Source organism: Lissotriton vulgaris, chromosome 3_1 (assembly GCF_964263255.1).
Source record: "Lissotriton vulgaris chromosome 3_1, aLisVul1.2, whole genome shotgun sequence".
NCBI classification, from domain to species: domain Eukaryota; kingdom Metazoa; phylum Chordata; class Amphibia; order Caudata; family Salamandridae; genus Lissotriton; species Lissotriton vulgaris.
This window is the reverse complement of record NC_141689.1, coordinates 1,345,092,583-1,345,108,079: the sequence shown is the minus strand read 5'-3', so window position 1 is coordinate 1,345,108,079 and position 15,497 is coordinate 1,345,092,583.

Sequence of the window (15,497 nt, the reverse complement as noted above, 5' to 3'; positions counted from 1 at the left end):
CAAGGGGACAAAGTCAAAAAATATCCCAGACAAAAAAGGGAACAGCTACAACTCCATTAAGCCCACTAATCTCGCCGATCGCATCCATATTCAGGAAACAGGAAACTAGAGGCACAAAAGAAATAAACAAAGCCTTTTTCTTTCTTAAAGACCCAGGGGCTGTGATTTTCTCAACACCTCGAGCCCTATCAGGTCTAGCAGCCCCTTTAACTCAAAGGGTACCACATCACAAGGGAACAGACTTCAGTCCAACTGCTCAGGTACCCTTAGGACCATTAATCCTCATTCCGGACGAAATGAACCAAAGCAGCCAAGACCCAAAGCAAGATTTAAGTATGACTGAATGGCAGCCACACATGGAGATGGAAGTGAACTACTTGAAAAAAGATGCGTCCAAGGCTTGGATGGTAAGAGGGGACATATCAATGCCAGAAAATCAGGCTGCGATCCTGAAAAAGGAACTGGAGGAAAATAAAGCTAACAGGAGCAGCCTTAAGGCAGCAGCAAAAAAGTCCCCAGTTGAATGAAGTAATTGGAGTGAAGAAAGAGGAAAGCAAATGGTAACGTCCAGCACATTAGATGCTTATGCAAGCCTGAAAATAGCATCAGGCATTATTTCAAAATCTATAACACCCTCCACTCCCACCAAGCCTCACTCTCCCAAACTGGCTTTGAGAACTGAGGCCCAGATACACAGGACAAGTACAAACAAAGTGACTTGTCTTTCATCAAGTAAAGAGTCCTCACTAGTTGAAATCAATACCGAGACAGCGGAGGCATACAAAACCTTGAAGCAAAATACAGCCGAACCCAGAGATAAATCTGGGAAAATATGGAACAGCAATAATAGCCAACCAGAATCCCAGCCAAACAGGGACGAGTAATTCCTTGTCCGATTTAGACCAGCGCATGGGCATTAAACAAACATTGCAGCAAGAGACCTCACCTAGTGTCCCGATAACTCACCTTGAGCTTCTCACGGGCGTTATAGAAACACTCCAAACATCGGCAAAGACACTCAATTGTCAATCGGACAAAATTGACTTCCAAATAGACTTAACGAACATTATCACGCTTTATATAGCAGGGATCAACACTAAATTGGACAATCCTAACAAGCTTATAACAACCGCACAAACTAAATACGCATTTGAAAATGGCCCTGCGCTTGCGGTCCAATAATCAACAAGCTGAGCCTTCTCCCTACCCTGTTAGAACAAACACTAGTACTCAGGCAGTCAAGTTTGCCATGTACAAAGCTCAAAAAGGCGGAAAGTAAGATACAACCAGCCTCCCTTAAACAAACACACAAGAAAGTAGAGGGCAATGATAACCATAAAACTTCAGCTGAGAAAAAAGCAGGCTTTACGCTAATTCACCTACTTTCTCTAAACCAACCAAATTAACAACTAAATTAACGAAAAGACAAAAAAGCGTGAAATAAACTACCAGTAGGCACCACGGAGCAAGGAATCAAAGTGTTTTCAATATTCAGTACAACTAGGAAAATAAACTATACACTAAACACCACAGGTTCCTCAAAGGGAACAATGGGCATGTCAACTGAGGCCCCAATAGAGTGGTCTCGAGCATCAGCAGCAAGGAAGGGACATGTCCCTAAGAAACAAAGAATGGGCACAGAACTTGCAGTATGGAAAAAAACAACTCCAAGCCTACAAAGCAGCCTTCAAATAGAGAGCAACGACGAACCAAGTCTAACAAAACGTATTACGGGAAATCACCAAGTAAGTGAACATCACAGCGGTCCTCAGTCAACTGGAAAAAAGCGACAAGAAGAAAAAGAAGGGCCAGGAAAAACGCCTACTCAAACAGGTAAAGCAGAACAATGAAACAAATGGAACGACAACTGGAAACAATGGCATAAAATTACAACAAAGGAAGGAACAATGGAAAAGTGTCTGGAGCCAGTTGATACGAACAGGGAATAATTAAGTGGTCAACGTAAAAAGCAAACAAAGCCTTGAAGACCATATACAGACAAACCCACGAGGCAAGCACAGCAAGACCCCCCCCCCAAAATCCAGAACACGAAGAGCCTACCACCTCGCCCGGCAATAAAGACGGTTTCACCATACGGAAACCTTAGAGTCAGTATAAATAACAAGGTGGATGCCGCCCCCTTGGAAAGTGGACATGTGACCTGGCCAAGGGCGGCAACTCCAGGAAAGGCACTGGTTCCCCAAAGACAGGATCTCGGCGCAACTGGGTTAGAGTCTAACTTGACAAGTAGGTCTACACTAATAATTACATTACAAGACGCTGAAAAGAGTAACAAGCCCAACTGCAAGAATCGTAGAATACAAAAATCTTCCATGGTGGCCACAGACCAAAAAGTTAGTAACAGCAGTATGAATCCCAGGAGCGGCATGACACCCTAAACAGGGGCAACATACTCGAACTGACGGAATCCATCTCAGGCTAACACATCTAAATGCAGCCCACCTACTTTTTGTGGAACTTCGGCAGGAGGGACATGGCTACTGCAAAGAACAAACTATTAAAACATGGCAAATGGAGGAGATTTCCCGGCTAATTATGTCCTTTAAACAACAATTTGAAATATGGGGCATAAGGCTTTCGAAACCGGCCAAATTTTGTTACCCCGGCCCATTAAGGGAAAAATCCTCTGAGAACAGAATCGTTGGGCACAGCCTGGTGACAAAGGCACAGGCTTATTCAGTCCTCCGGAGTGCAAGGGGGCTTAGTCCACCAATAGCAAGCTACAGCACGTTCTAGGCCGAGAAAGTAGTAACTACAGGTCCGGACACGGACCACTGGAGCTGGCTTGCAGGTACGCTGAACAGAGTGAAAACCAACTGACCACGACACACACAGAAAAAGAACAACTGTCAAGACAGCCTCCATCTTATCTCTTGGAACATACCTGGGGCTAAGAAATGGCTAGAAGACGGCCGGCCCTTTAAAAACTGGGCGTCTTGTGACTTAATCGCCCTACCGGAGACTTGGGCGCTAGAGGAGCTGCCCCTTATCGGATACACTCACTTCAGCACACCAGCTAAAAAAACGGAGCATGGTCATCCAAAAGGCGGGCTAGCAGTCTGTGTCTCGATTGAAATTTATATTAAATCTGAGCAAATAATCCATTACGGACCAAACATGCAACTAATAAAACTGTCTCTACCAAGCAGAGCGGTACATGTACTATTAATTAACATCTATTTTCATCCATCCGCGAAAAAGAAGAAAACCCACATTCAGCTGCTATTAACCACAATCAATGACATTCAAAACAGCAATCCCACCTTGTAAATTATAATTACAGGTGATTTGAACTCAAATTTAATCTACACACCGGAAGACGACGTGAAATTAGCAGCACATAACGAGTTCTGAGAGGTCCAACCCCAATACCAGCCTAAATCTGAACGTCCCGACCCAGTAGGACAACGGCTGATGACAACTTTTGAATACCTGGGCTTGAGAATAATAAACAGGAGAACTCCAGAGGACTACCCACCAATGAATACCTACTTTGGAGGGAAAGCGCAATCAAGGCTCGGCTACACCGCTCTAGCTCTACCATTATTCCCCTTTCTCACACTGTTCCTAATTGAGTTCACTACTAAAAAGTGGCCACTCATACCAACTTATTTACTTCAATTTAAAGTCTCCAAAGCCTCACAACAGCAGGATAATTGTTGAAAGCACGCTCTCCACCGACTTGAAACTACTGAAATGGTCAACTGAAACCATTGAAGAACTTCAAGTAACAGTACAGAGAATTAAAATGGAAAGCGAAACAAGCGAACGCAACAAGATACAAGAGTGGGCAGATTTCACGAATAAACTACTAACAATTATGTCTGTCAAACCCAGACAACCCTCGGAACCGAAATACACCAGGTTAACATCAATTGAACTTGTCAAACTTAGCGAGAAATAAGGAAAAATGTAAGGAGACTAAAAAGAACCAAGACCTCCTAACCAAGACTGGGAATCAACACGAAACCTCAAGAAAAAGTCCAAAAAGATGCTGAGGGAAGATGAAGACGTGAGGACAACTTTTGGGTTAAATTACTACATACTGCGAAGAAAATCAACTCTAGTGCCTTTTGGGGAATAATAAAGGGTCTAAAGCGGCCTGCTAACTCAATTACCTCAAGCATACAAGAAAATGAATGGGTTACATTACTAATAAAGAGATTCACAGACATTGAGCCATTGAACCTCCTTGAGGGGAGCAAGAGGTTTCAAGCAACTACTGTGGCCCAAGAGGTACAATTGAGCATTGACAAGAACATCTTACAAAATGTAAACAGCACCCCAACTTGCAAACATTCCAAATTGCAAAACACAGATGACGCACAACAGAAAGAAGCTGGTGGCTCAAGATCTACCTTTGGAAACTAGGGCTTTTGTAACAAAGACATTAAAAGAATAATCCTGAAGGGTTGTGGAAACGGGGCCCCTGGCCCTAATGGCATCCCTCCAATAATTTTTCAATCAGCCACAGACTTCTGGAGTGGAAGACTATTAAAATCTGTATGAGGAAGTGGAGAGAGATGGGCAAATCCCAACAAGCTGGCAAGGATCAGTAATTACTCCGATTTTCAAAGGAGGCGACAGAACATCCCTGTCCAATTACAGGTTGATAGCGCTTTTGGACGAAGACGCAAAGTGCTACGCCTCTCTATTATTTGAAGATCAGATTATTTGGTCTGAAGAAACAAAACGGATACCACTCAACCAAACAATGTTCAAAAAAGGGTGTGGGACCATAACAAACATTCTATCGCTCTCACTGCTTGCCGACAAATACATACGACTTAAACAACAGCTATACCTCTGTTTTATTGACCTAAAGGCGGCTTTTGATAGCATGGATCATCATCTTCTATGGGGAAAAACTGCATATATGGAACATCCCTCAGAGGAATTCTGCTGCTATATTCAAACACATAGATGAGAGTAAATTTGGGATATGGCTCAAGGCTGTCAGGAAAGTTTGAAACCACCAAAGGACTGAAACAAGGCTGTGTCCTGGCCCCACACCTTTTTAACCTTTTCATGGTAGACCTGGTCCCAAAACCCAATAAGATCATATCTCATCCACCCAAACTAGGAACTTTATCACTATCCCACTTATCATATGCAGATGACGTTGTTTTGATGAGCCTAACTAAGATCAGCTCACGTAGAGCACTTACAGGAATGCTGGAATATATAGCAGACAATAACCCCTTAAGTGCTCCCAACGGCTGTCGCTAGCACGAACTCTGTAGTGCTGCGCACGTCCGTTGGCCGTCGCGGCCCCGCCCACTCATAAAAACCGCTGCACTGCGGTGGAATTCGCGCTGCGGTTAAGCAGATAAACAAAATATTGCTGATTAGTAGACATCATAAGGCAAAACAACAATTCCAATTAGAGGGCAAAAAATTAGAAGCAGTATCCAATTATAAGTATTTGGGCTTCTATATTGTCAACCGGCACAATCATCGGGACTAAAAAGCATATATGAGTCAGAGGACACACGCCTTATCATTTGCCTTCAGGTCTTTGACGAAGAAACTGAAGGGGCCATCATTTAAACCCCTATTAGCAGTAATAAAAGCCAAATTGTTACCAACACTAACATATGGCAGTACGGCACTACACGGGAAAGACGCTTACCTCCTAAACACTTATCAATTTATAAACAAGTCTTTCAAATTCATCAGTCTGCCTCGCCAGCACATGTAAGACTAGAATTGGAGTAACTAATGAAACACTGGGGAGAATGTACGCAACCATTAAGCAATGGTACACCCACAAGCAAAATGCAGCAGAATTGGAATTGAACAAGGCTTTGTGGAACGAACTGGACAAGTATGAAAAATCCCCTTACAACCAATATCTTAAAAAAGCAGTACTAGAAACCTGCACAGGTGGGCGCTGGGAAACCTATCTGTCCTACTCATCCTTCAAGCAAGCCATACATAATTCAGCCAAATTTCATTCCTTGTTGGTCGACAAAAACATCCTCAGTAGGAAAAAACATGCCTGGATTGTAATTACTAATTATAAAACACTTACCCCAGCGCCATATCTAAACATCACATTCTCGGTCTACAAAAAGTTTCACCTAATGGCTTTGCGTTTAGGCAATCTGCCGTCTACTGCCGATCAGCCAACATGGCTCCACAAAGGGTCGAAAGAATGTAGCCTATGTGGAAGTAGTAAAGAGGACTTTGTTTACCTAGTCTGCATATGCCACAAATTATCACTAGCTCGAATCTCTTTATTAAAACATGCCATGCATTCCAGAGGTATAAGGACTTTCAGATCTGCAATTATAGCAGCTTTGGAACCAACAGACGTTACACTGAACTGTAAACTAATAAAGTTAGTTTCTGTACATACGCAAGCATTTAAAAAAAAAAGGGAAATGAATGTGGAGCATCGTTCGCTAAACAGCAAACAAGAGTGGCCAGTCCTGAGACTGTACTCGTTTCTGGGATACAATGGTGAATAAGGCAAGAATATTTGAAGAAATATTCACTTGTAAAGCACACCATGAGTCAATCAATATTTCAGATTTAACAATAATGTACCAGGGAAACATCTGTATTTATTAAGAGACCAATCAATTGAATTACCACATTTCCATATACATTTGAGTGTTAATTGTCAAACAAAAGATTCTTTTACGATTTTTTAGGTTTTATACAAAATGAACTTTTACTGTAGTTTTATTCTATAAATTGTATTGTAGTGGTTTTAACTAACTGAAAAAATAAACAGTCTTGATCATAGAACTGCGCCAATGCTGTACTGTGTATTTATAGAAAACAAGAGCCATTTCAGTATTTGTATCAAATGAAAGTCTGTTAGGTGTACAATAGTGAAACCAATGCCGTCTTTTGGGAGCAAATATGTGGACTCCTGGTGCAAACATTGTAACTTAACTTGTTGGCTAACTGAAAAAGAATGAGGCAGCCTGTAAGTGTAATTTCAAACGGCAAATTACACATTTTAGCTCACTAAATGACTACGTTACATAATGCAGAGATCTCGCACATAAAAATGGATCCGGATTATCTGGATTCTAATTTAGCTTTTTGAACTAAAACTCAAAACATTGATTAAAGGAAAAACGAGTTCAGTTTACTATAACTAGGAGTCCTTGTTCAGTTTATCTTATCCCCCATTAATGTAAACCGTGTTCATCCTCTGTATGAAGGTTTTGCACTGGATGTACAAGAACGATGGAAGGACTTGTCATATGTTCATGCTGTGATGAACACGTCCCTGGAAATAATAGATTCAAGGGTTGCTAATCGACAAAAATAATTCTCCAATGTAATCATCAAAAAAGAAAACATGGCGCAAAAAAATGTCTTTAGAAAGTCAGAATTTCAGCAGCTCAGATGGAGGTGAAAATTGGTCCTAGTCAGGTATGTGCTCTGAATGCAATTTTAAATCGTCACCCTTCCACCCGGGAAATGCCAGTTTTTCAGAAGGAGTTTTTGCTTTTAATTTGTGCCGAGGCTTGATATGCAGAGGTTCTAATGTGTTAAAGCAATTTTTTTCTTTCTCTTTGTTCCACTATTTACCTCTTTTACGCTCTGGCCTGCGCCCTAAATTCTATTGGATTACCACAAAATATGGTATGGCCCTGAAATGTGTGCAGTACTTGCTTTGAGTGTTGAACCACTTTGAACATATTAACCATGGGGTAATATGGCTTAAATGCTTAGCTAGACAATCCTACAATTTGGAGGCTATCCTTTTCAGTGTAACTTCACAGAACTCTTGGTGTTGTCCTTTTTTTCTTCTCCAGTAATTTTGGTCTTTTTAAAGATTTCTAATCTTCAAATACCTAATAATTTTATTTCTGATTATCTAATTTCAAAATATTCATAACTGCCTACTTAACTCATTTTTTTGCGTTCAAATTGCACATCTATAATGAAAGAGCCTAATTAAACACACTTATCTGTATTTTTTTTAGATGACATGTTTCGCTCCGCCTCCCAGAATACATTAATTATGAGTTTCTGACTGTGATTTGCTGTTTGATAGTAGTTCTTTGTTTATGAAGGGAAATATTAATTATGAAATTGTGGTCCTGTTGAGGTTGCCTTTCAGAGATTTTAAATCAACTGCCTCCAGTATCGAAGAACTCCAGAAAAGACATTGGATGTGGAGGATTTTTTGTTATCTTCTGACAGTCTGAAGCATTGAAAATGAAGATGTGATCATAAAAACTATGTTCTGCGGATGCACATATTGGCTAAACCATGCCACTTTGGAAAAACACCAGTTAGTTTTCACTTCAGACCTGCTCTTGTAGTTTAGAGGTTCTGAAGCATTGAATTTTCAAAAACAGAATCTCACAAGGACCCGGCTTGTGGTGAAGCATGCATATTAATGTTGCAAATGGGCCTAGTGTGTACATTTTAATGAGGAACTTTAATTCAAAATAACGGACTTACCCACCCATGGGTTAACGTCACTTTTAACCTGTTATATGCAGGTAAATCACACATACAATGTATCAGCTATGCGTTGCCGGATTACTGCTTCCAGGCTCTACAAAACCCTTTGTCCATCACTGTGCAATGCATGTTTCAGTTTCATTCAAGCTTGTATCATCCTATAACACAAAATTCCCATGAAGCTTCCCTGAGACTCCACCCTCGTCCTGCCCCTATTTAAACGGCCATAATGTGTCAGCGCAGCGGACGTGCGCAGCGGGCGCGACGTAGGCGCGCCGGAGTTGCGCCTGAGTTAAGCCAGTCTGCGCCCGTCCGCGGCAGGCCGGGGCACGGGGCTCGTCACTCTGCTCCCCGCATCATCTATTCCCGCTCTGCCATTGTCTCACTGCACAAACCTGTATTCCCTCCCCCCGAGGCTTCGGTCAAGCACACCGCATGCGGTTTGCCCGTATCGAGGAAATCCTTTCCTGAGCTCATTCTTTCACCCCCTATTCACAAGTCCCCGGCCCTGGCAGGCAAACCTCGCTCTTCTACCTCGGTACCTGCCCCTAATTCCCCCCTATCTGTGATGTACCTGAACACTCGGTCTCTGGTCAGCCATAAAACTGACATCTTCTATCTCTTAGGATCGGAACAGCCTGACATCTTGTTCCTGTCCGAGACCTGGCTCACAGATGATTCCTCCCCTGATATCCTGGCGGCCATCCCCCCAGGATATTACATACTGCAAGCCAATCGCCCCTCTGGCAAAGTGGGCGGCGGGGTCGCAGCCATCATTAGCCACTCAATCCGGTTTTCCCCTATACCTATCCCCAGCATTCCTATGACCGACTGTCTTGCTCTCAGGCTGGAGCAACCTGGGTCCTCTCTTGTATGTGTCCTAGTTTACCGTCCCCCTCAACCCATGCCAAACTTCTCAGTTCAGTTTGGGGAGCTCATCTCCCAGCTGACTATCAACAACACTAATGTTTTGGTTCTCGGCGACTTCAATTATTGGCCATCGGACCCTCACGAAACCCCGGATTCTCTCGCCTTTTCCGACCTTATGCTTGGCCTCAATTGTATTCAACACATACACACACCCACACATGCTAAAGGTCATATTTTGGACCAGGTATGGACTTCTTCTTTAGACATCTCCACTCCCCTTGTCCTCCCCTGCCCCTGGTCAGATCATCTACTTATCACTTTCTCCCTTGCTAAGCCTCCCCCGACCAATATTACCCGAGAATCTAATTTCCTGGCACGTAATTGGAACAAGGCCGACCTCAACAAATTCACTTCCCTCCTGAGCTCATCAGCCCCTTCTACTACGGGACCCCCCACTTCCATTGACTCTCAGTCTGATAATCTTATCCAATGGCTTGTCTCCGCCGCTGACTCAGTGGCACCTCTAAAACCTGTTAAGATGCGGCGCAGTCACGACGCCCATAGGTGGTTCACCGAGGAACTCAAGGCACTGAAACTTAGTCTCCGCCAGGCCGAAAGACGCTGGCGTCGAGGATATACTCCCGAGACAAAAGCTGTCTTCTCTTCTCAGCTGAGGGAATACAAGTCTGCTATAGCCCGGGCTAAATCCAGCTATTTCTCCAATAAGATTTTGAACTCTACTAACAAATCTAAAGACATTTTTTCTATTGTTGAGGAATTATCTAACCCGGCGAGAGTCCCCATTGCCCCGCTTCCCTCCCAGCCTCTGTGTGACTCCCTGAATCAGTTCTTCGTGGACAAAATTGTTAAAATCAAAACCAGCATTTCTGCTCACGTTTCATCCACTTCTTTCCCCCCCAGCACTTCCTTTCACCCCATCACCCACACCCTATCCCAGCTCCCCCTCATTCCAGAAGAGATTTTTCTCTCCCTTTTGCTCAAAGTTTCTTCTGGCTCCCCTAGCGACTGTTGCCCCCCCTCTGCCCTGCGAGAAGCTTTTACTTCCTGCCCGGACCCCCCTTTAGCCCTCTTAAACAACTCTTTAACCTCGGGGGTGGTCCCGGGTTCCTTCAAACGGGCAGAGGTGGTCGCCATCCTGAAAAAACCCACGGCTGACCCGTCCACCATGAGCAACTATCGCCCTATCTCCCTCCTTCCCTTCCTTAGCAAAGTCCTGGAGTCCCATGTCACTCAAACCCTTACTTCTTTTATTGAGGACTCTTGTGTTTTGGACCCCCAGCAGGCTGGGTTCAGACCTGCGCATTCCACAGAAGCAGTCATCCTCTCTGTGATGGACGAACTACGCAGGGGCGCCGACTCTAACACCTGTCAGGCCCTGGTTCTTCTAGACCTGTCAGCCGCCTTTGACACGGTCGACCACGATATTTTGGTCGACCGTGTCAGAGAGGCTGGCATCCAGGGCACTGCCCTGGATTGGGTGCGCTCTTTTCTGACTCACCGCCATCAAGCTGTCAGACTGTCCCAGTTTTCTGCCTCTCAAGTCGAGCTGACCTGTGGTGTCCCGCAGGGATCCTCCTTATCCCCTCTCCTTTTTAATTTATACCTAGCCCCGCTTATCCGTTCCCTCCGCCAATTCAATGTCTCCGCGTTCAACTACGCGGATGACATTCAACTGGTCTTCACTATCGACTCCAGTGACCAATCCATCTCCACTTTCCAAAACACCCTCTGCTTCATCAGCGATTGGATGGGCACAAACCATCTGAAACTTAACCCCGACAAGACTGAGCTGGTGCTTGTCGGGGGGCCCTCTAATCCCTGGCACTCTTCCTTTTGGCCTGCCAGTCTGGGCAGCCCCCCTTGCCCTGTCAACTCAGCAAAAAGTCTGGGAGTTGTCATAAGCAACGACCTTTCTATGACACCCCAGATCAGCGCTGTAGTCTCCTCCAGCCATTTCCAGCTCAGGAAAATACACAAAATCTCCCGCCTACTTACCACCGATGCCCTCACTTTGGCCCTGCTTGCGTTAGTCATGTCTAGGCTTGACTACGCAAATGCACTTTACGTAGGCATTCCTGCATACCAACTTAGGAGACTCCAGCTGATCCAAAATCAAGCTGTCCGCTTGATCTATCATCAACCTAGAGATCAGCACGTCCAACCTCTCCTAAAAAGTCTCCACTGGCTTCCGGTTTCTGCCCGCTGCAACTTTAAGCTTGGTTGCATCATTTTTAAATCCCTCACTGGTCATGGTCCCTCCTTCATTTCTTCTTTGCTTCATCCTTATGTTCCCTCCCGCACTCTTCGGTCATCTCAATTGGCCTTACTCTCTGTCCCCAGATTCAAGCGGAAGAAACACGGTGGCCTCAGGTTTTCTTTCTTAGCCCCGTCTTTTTGGAACACCTTACCTCTTTCTCTTAGGTTGCCCTCCCCCTACACAACATTCAGATCCTCCCTCAAAACTCACCTTTTCACTGTAGCTTATTACTAGCCGTCATTCTGTGTTATGTTATCTTCTGTCTCTCCTCCCTGCTCCCTCTGTATAGCGCCAAGAAACCTAATGGTGTTAGCGCGCTCAATAAGTTAATTTAACATAACATAACATAACAAACACAACTTCCCAAAAAACTGTGTAAATCTTTGCAATTTCATTAAAAAAGTTCATGTTTATCTGATCGAGACATATGGCCTCAGATTCATTACCTTTGAATTTCCCAGGCATCAAACTGGATCCAAAAGATTTTTCTTCGAGCAATAGTCCTGTACGCTGGTAGGTGGCACTGGAAGTGATGTCTGTTTCACCTATATAGGTGCCAACTCTTTGTGCTGACATCAGTTATTCTCTTTCGATGCAAGTCAAGCGATGATCCGTGAAGAATGCTACCTCTGTCACTTTTTAACAGTATTTTTCGAAATTTCCTCGACCTTTTTTTTTTTTTTTTGGTGTGTAGTTACCATGTCTAGAAAGAATTCAGGGTTCAAGCCGTGCGGCGCCTGTCACCACACCATGTCTGTGACTGACCCGCATTTGGTTTGTCTCAGTTGTCTGGAGCACGACCACGACTCAGTTGTGCTCCGACGGACTGGCCATGGCTCCTAAAGTTACTTGTGTCCCCACAGGCCTCGGAGGTAACGGTCCTGGTTGAGAGGAAGTTCTAGATGCCCCAAATCCTCTTTGTCCACTCAGTCATCAGGACATTCCGATGAGGCATAAACTTCGACTTCTCTCCGTCCATCGGCTGACACGACAGAGGAGCCTTGGAGTTTAAATCTTGTTATACGGAACCTGCGCCTGGGTCGGCTCCATGCCTCCCTGATTTTTCTGAAAGCCGAAACGACCCTGCCCAACTTAAAGAATTTTATGAGACTATGTGCCTCATTTTTAGGCTGGATGACCTCTCTGGTGCGCCTTTGGGCCCCACAGGGTAAGAGGGGGGCCCCTTCGGTTTCTGTGCCTGTGGCTCCGGCCCCAGTGCTGATGCCCCTCCATAGATCTGGACCAGCGTTGGTCATGCCCCTGTGACTTTCCCTAATTCCAATACTCTCAACCCCGTCGGCGCCTATGGGGCGGAGTCAGTCCCATTCTCATCCCCAATGACCCGAAGCCAGTACCACTTTGTCCAGCGCTTGTAATGAATTTCCTGAGCCTTATTCTCAAGGGCTAGGAGGAGGAGAAGATTGGGGGTTGCTGGACCCTTAGAAGACCATCCTGAAGAGGAAATGGATTGGTATGAGGATTAGGATGAGGCCAGTGGACTTGATATTTCTGCAGATACTGCCATGCTTTCTCCCCATACCATGGCTATGGAGGAGCGAGCATTGTATGCTCTAGTGGTTCAAAGGGCGGCTAATGTCCTTGGCCTTCAGCTTCCTTCTGTGGCGGTGAAGACTATAATCTTTACGGACAAGCTACAGCCAGGGAATTCCTTCTCGAAACCCTTAGTCATGTTTAACAAAGTCCTTACAGACGTCCTACTAGGAATCTGGTCCAATCCCAGCACAGGGGCTCCTGTGAATAGGACGATTGCCCGCTATGACCACCCTGCTCCCGGTGACGTAAATATCCTCATCACCCGATTTACTCCATAGAGCTGAGTAGTCCAGGCATCTACGTCCCAGAGCGCGTTCCCTTCCACTCCCCGAATATAGAATCCAAAAGTCTGGTGTAAGAAAATGTTTTTTTCTGCCTGCCTTGCATTGCAGTCGATGAACACTGAATGCTTATTCGGTCTTTATTCCCACATACTGTGGAAAATAGTTGTGCAAGTGCTGCTCCAGGTCCCAGATGAAACCCGGACTGTCCTTTCCCAAGCAGTTTCAGATGAGAGAGACGCAGCAAAGTTCACCATTCGATGTGGTTCAGAAACAACGGACTTGCTGGGCAGAGTGATTGTATGGACTGTGGCTGTCAAACGCCACGTCTGGCTGAGAACATCTGGCTTCTCGGGTGATGTCAAGGCCTCGCTCATTGACATGCCCTTTGATGACACTGTCTCTTCAGAGATGAGGCAGACACGACGCTGAAGCGCTTTGAGGACTCGCGGGCTATGGCCAGATCCTTGGGCCTCACAGTGACCAAACTTCCCCAGCCTTTCACTCCTTTCGTGACTATGGAAGGGGCTTTCAGCCATGCCAGCCATACTCCAGGCACCAAGCCATGCTAGTTGAACCAACCCATCCGTGTTTCTTTCCCTACACATCGGTTGGGCAGAAAGCAGTCGGATGAGACCACCCTCCCTGCGGCCTGAGCTTACAAACACCCCTAGTCTTGCCCTTCCAGACAGTGGCATCCAGTTGGTGGCAGCATCAGCCATCACCTCCACCACTGGCAGGCCATCAAAACGGACAGGTGGTTGAATCCAGATAGTCCGAAGGGACTACCCTCTCCCCTTAGAGACCACACCTCCATCCTACTACTGGCTGACAGAGGATCATTTACTTTTACTCCAGAAGAAAGTCATGACTCTCTTGGCCAAGGGAGTTATAGAGAGGATTCCGGAGCCAGAAGTAGGCTGTGGTTTCTATTCCCTCTACTTTCTGGTCCCAAAAGAGGACAAGGGTCTTTGACCTGCGAGCTCTCGACTACTTCCTCAAATAGGAGAAACTCATTGCGTTGGACATGCAGGATGCCTATTTCCACACTGCCCATCGGCGCTGCTTTGGTTTGCTGTAGGCCATGAGCATTTTCAGTTCACTGTGCTCCCTTTTAGCCTTACCAGCTCCCCTCGGGTGTTCACCAAGGTGATGTCGGTGGTTGCAGCTCATCTGCGCAGATCAGGAGTGCCGGTCTTCCCCTATCTCGACAATGACCTGCTAAAGGCGGGCTCGTCCCAGGGGGTCATCTCTCACCTTCAGACAACGGCGGAGCTCCAGCATTCTCTGGGGTTCAATATCAACATGCTGAAGTAATACCGGACTCCCTCTCTGATGCTCCCTTTCATCGTAGCCATTCTGGATACAGCGCGGTTTCGGGCTTATCCTCCCGAACAGCCAGTCCAGGATATTCAGACTATGATACCGATGTTTTGTCCTTTTTTTGGGATTTCGGTGAGAATGGCACTGAGGCTGCTGGACCTCATTGCCTCTTGCATCATGCTAGTGACACATGCCAGATGGCATATGCAGGCTCTGAAGTGGGACCTGAAGTTCTAGTGGTGCAGCATCAGTGGAATCTCTCACCCACTTTCCAGATCTAGGAGGGAACAGCAGTTGACCTGCAGTGGTTGCTGGTGAACTGTGATTGGGCCAGAGACAGGCCCCTCTCCCTCCCCCAGCCAGATCTCACAGTAGTGACAGATCCATCACTTTTGGGATGGGACAGCCATCTGACGAGGTTTTGATCAGAGGACTCTGGTCTCCGGCGCAATCTGGTCTCCACATCAACATGCTTAAGCTCTAAGTGATCCGATTGGCATTGAAAACCTCTCTACCCTCCATCAAGGAAAGATTAGCCCATGTGTTCAGACAACACCAGTGCCATGTGGTACTGCAACAAACAGGGTGGAGTGGGGTTGTGGACTCTTTGTCAATCGGCCCTGCGTCTCTAGACATGGCTGGAACAGCAGGGCATATCCCTTGTGATTCAACACTTGGCAGGTTCCCTGAACGCCAGGTCGGATGGACTCCGCCGTCGATGCTTAGCAGAT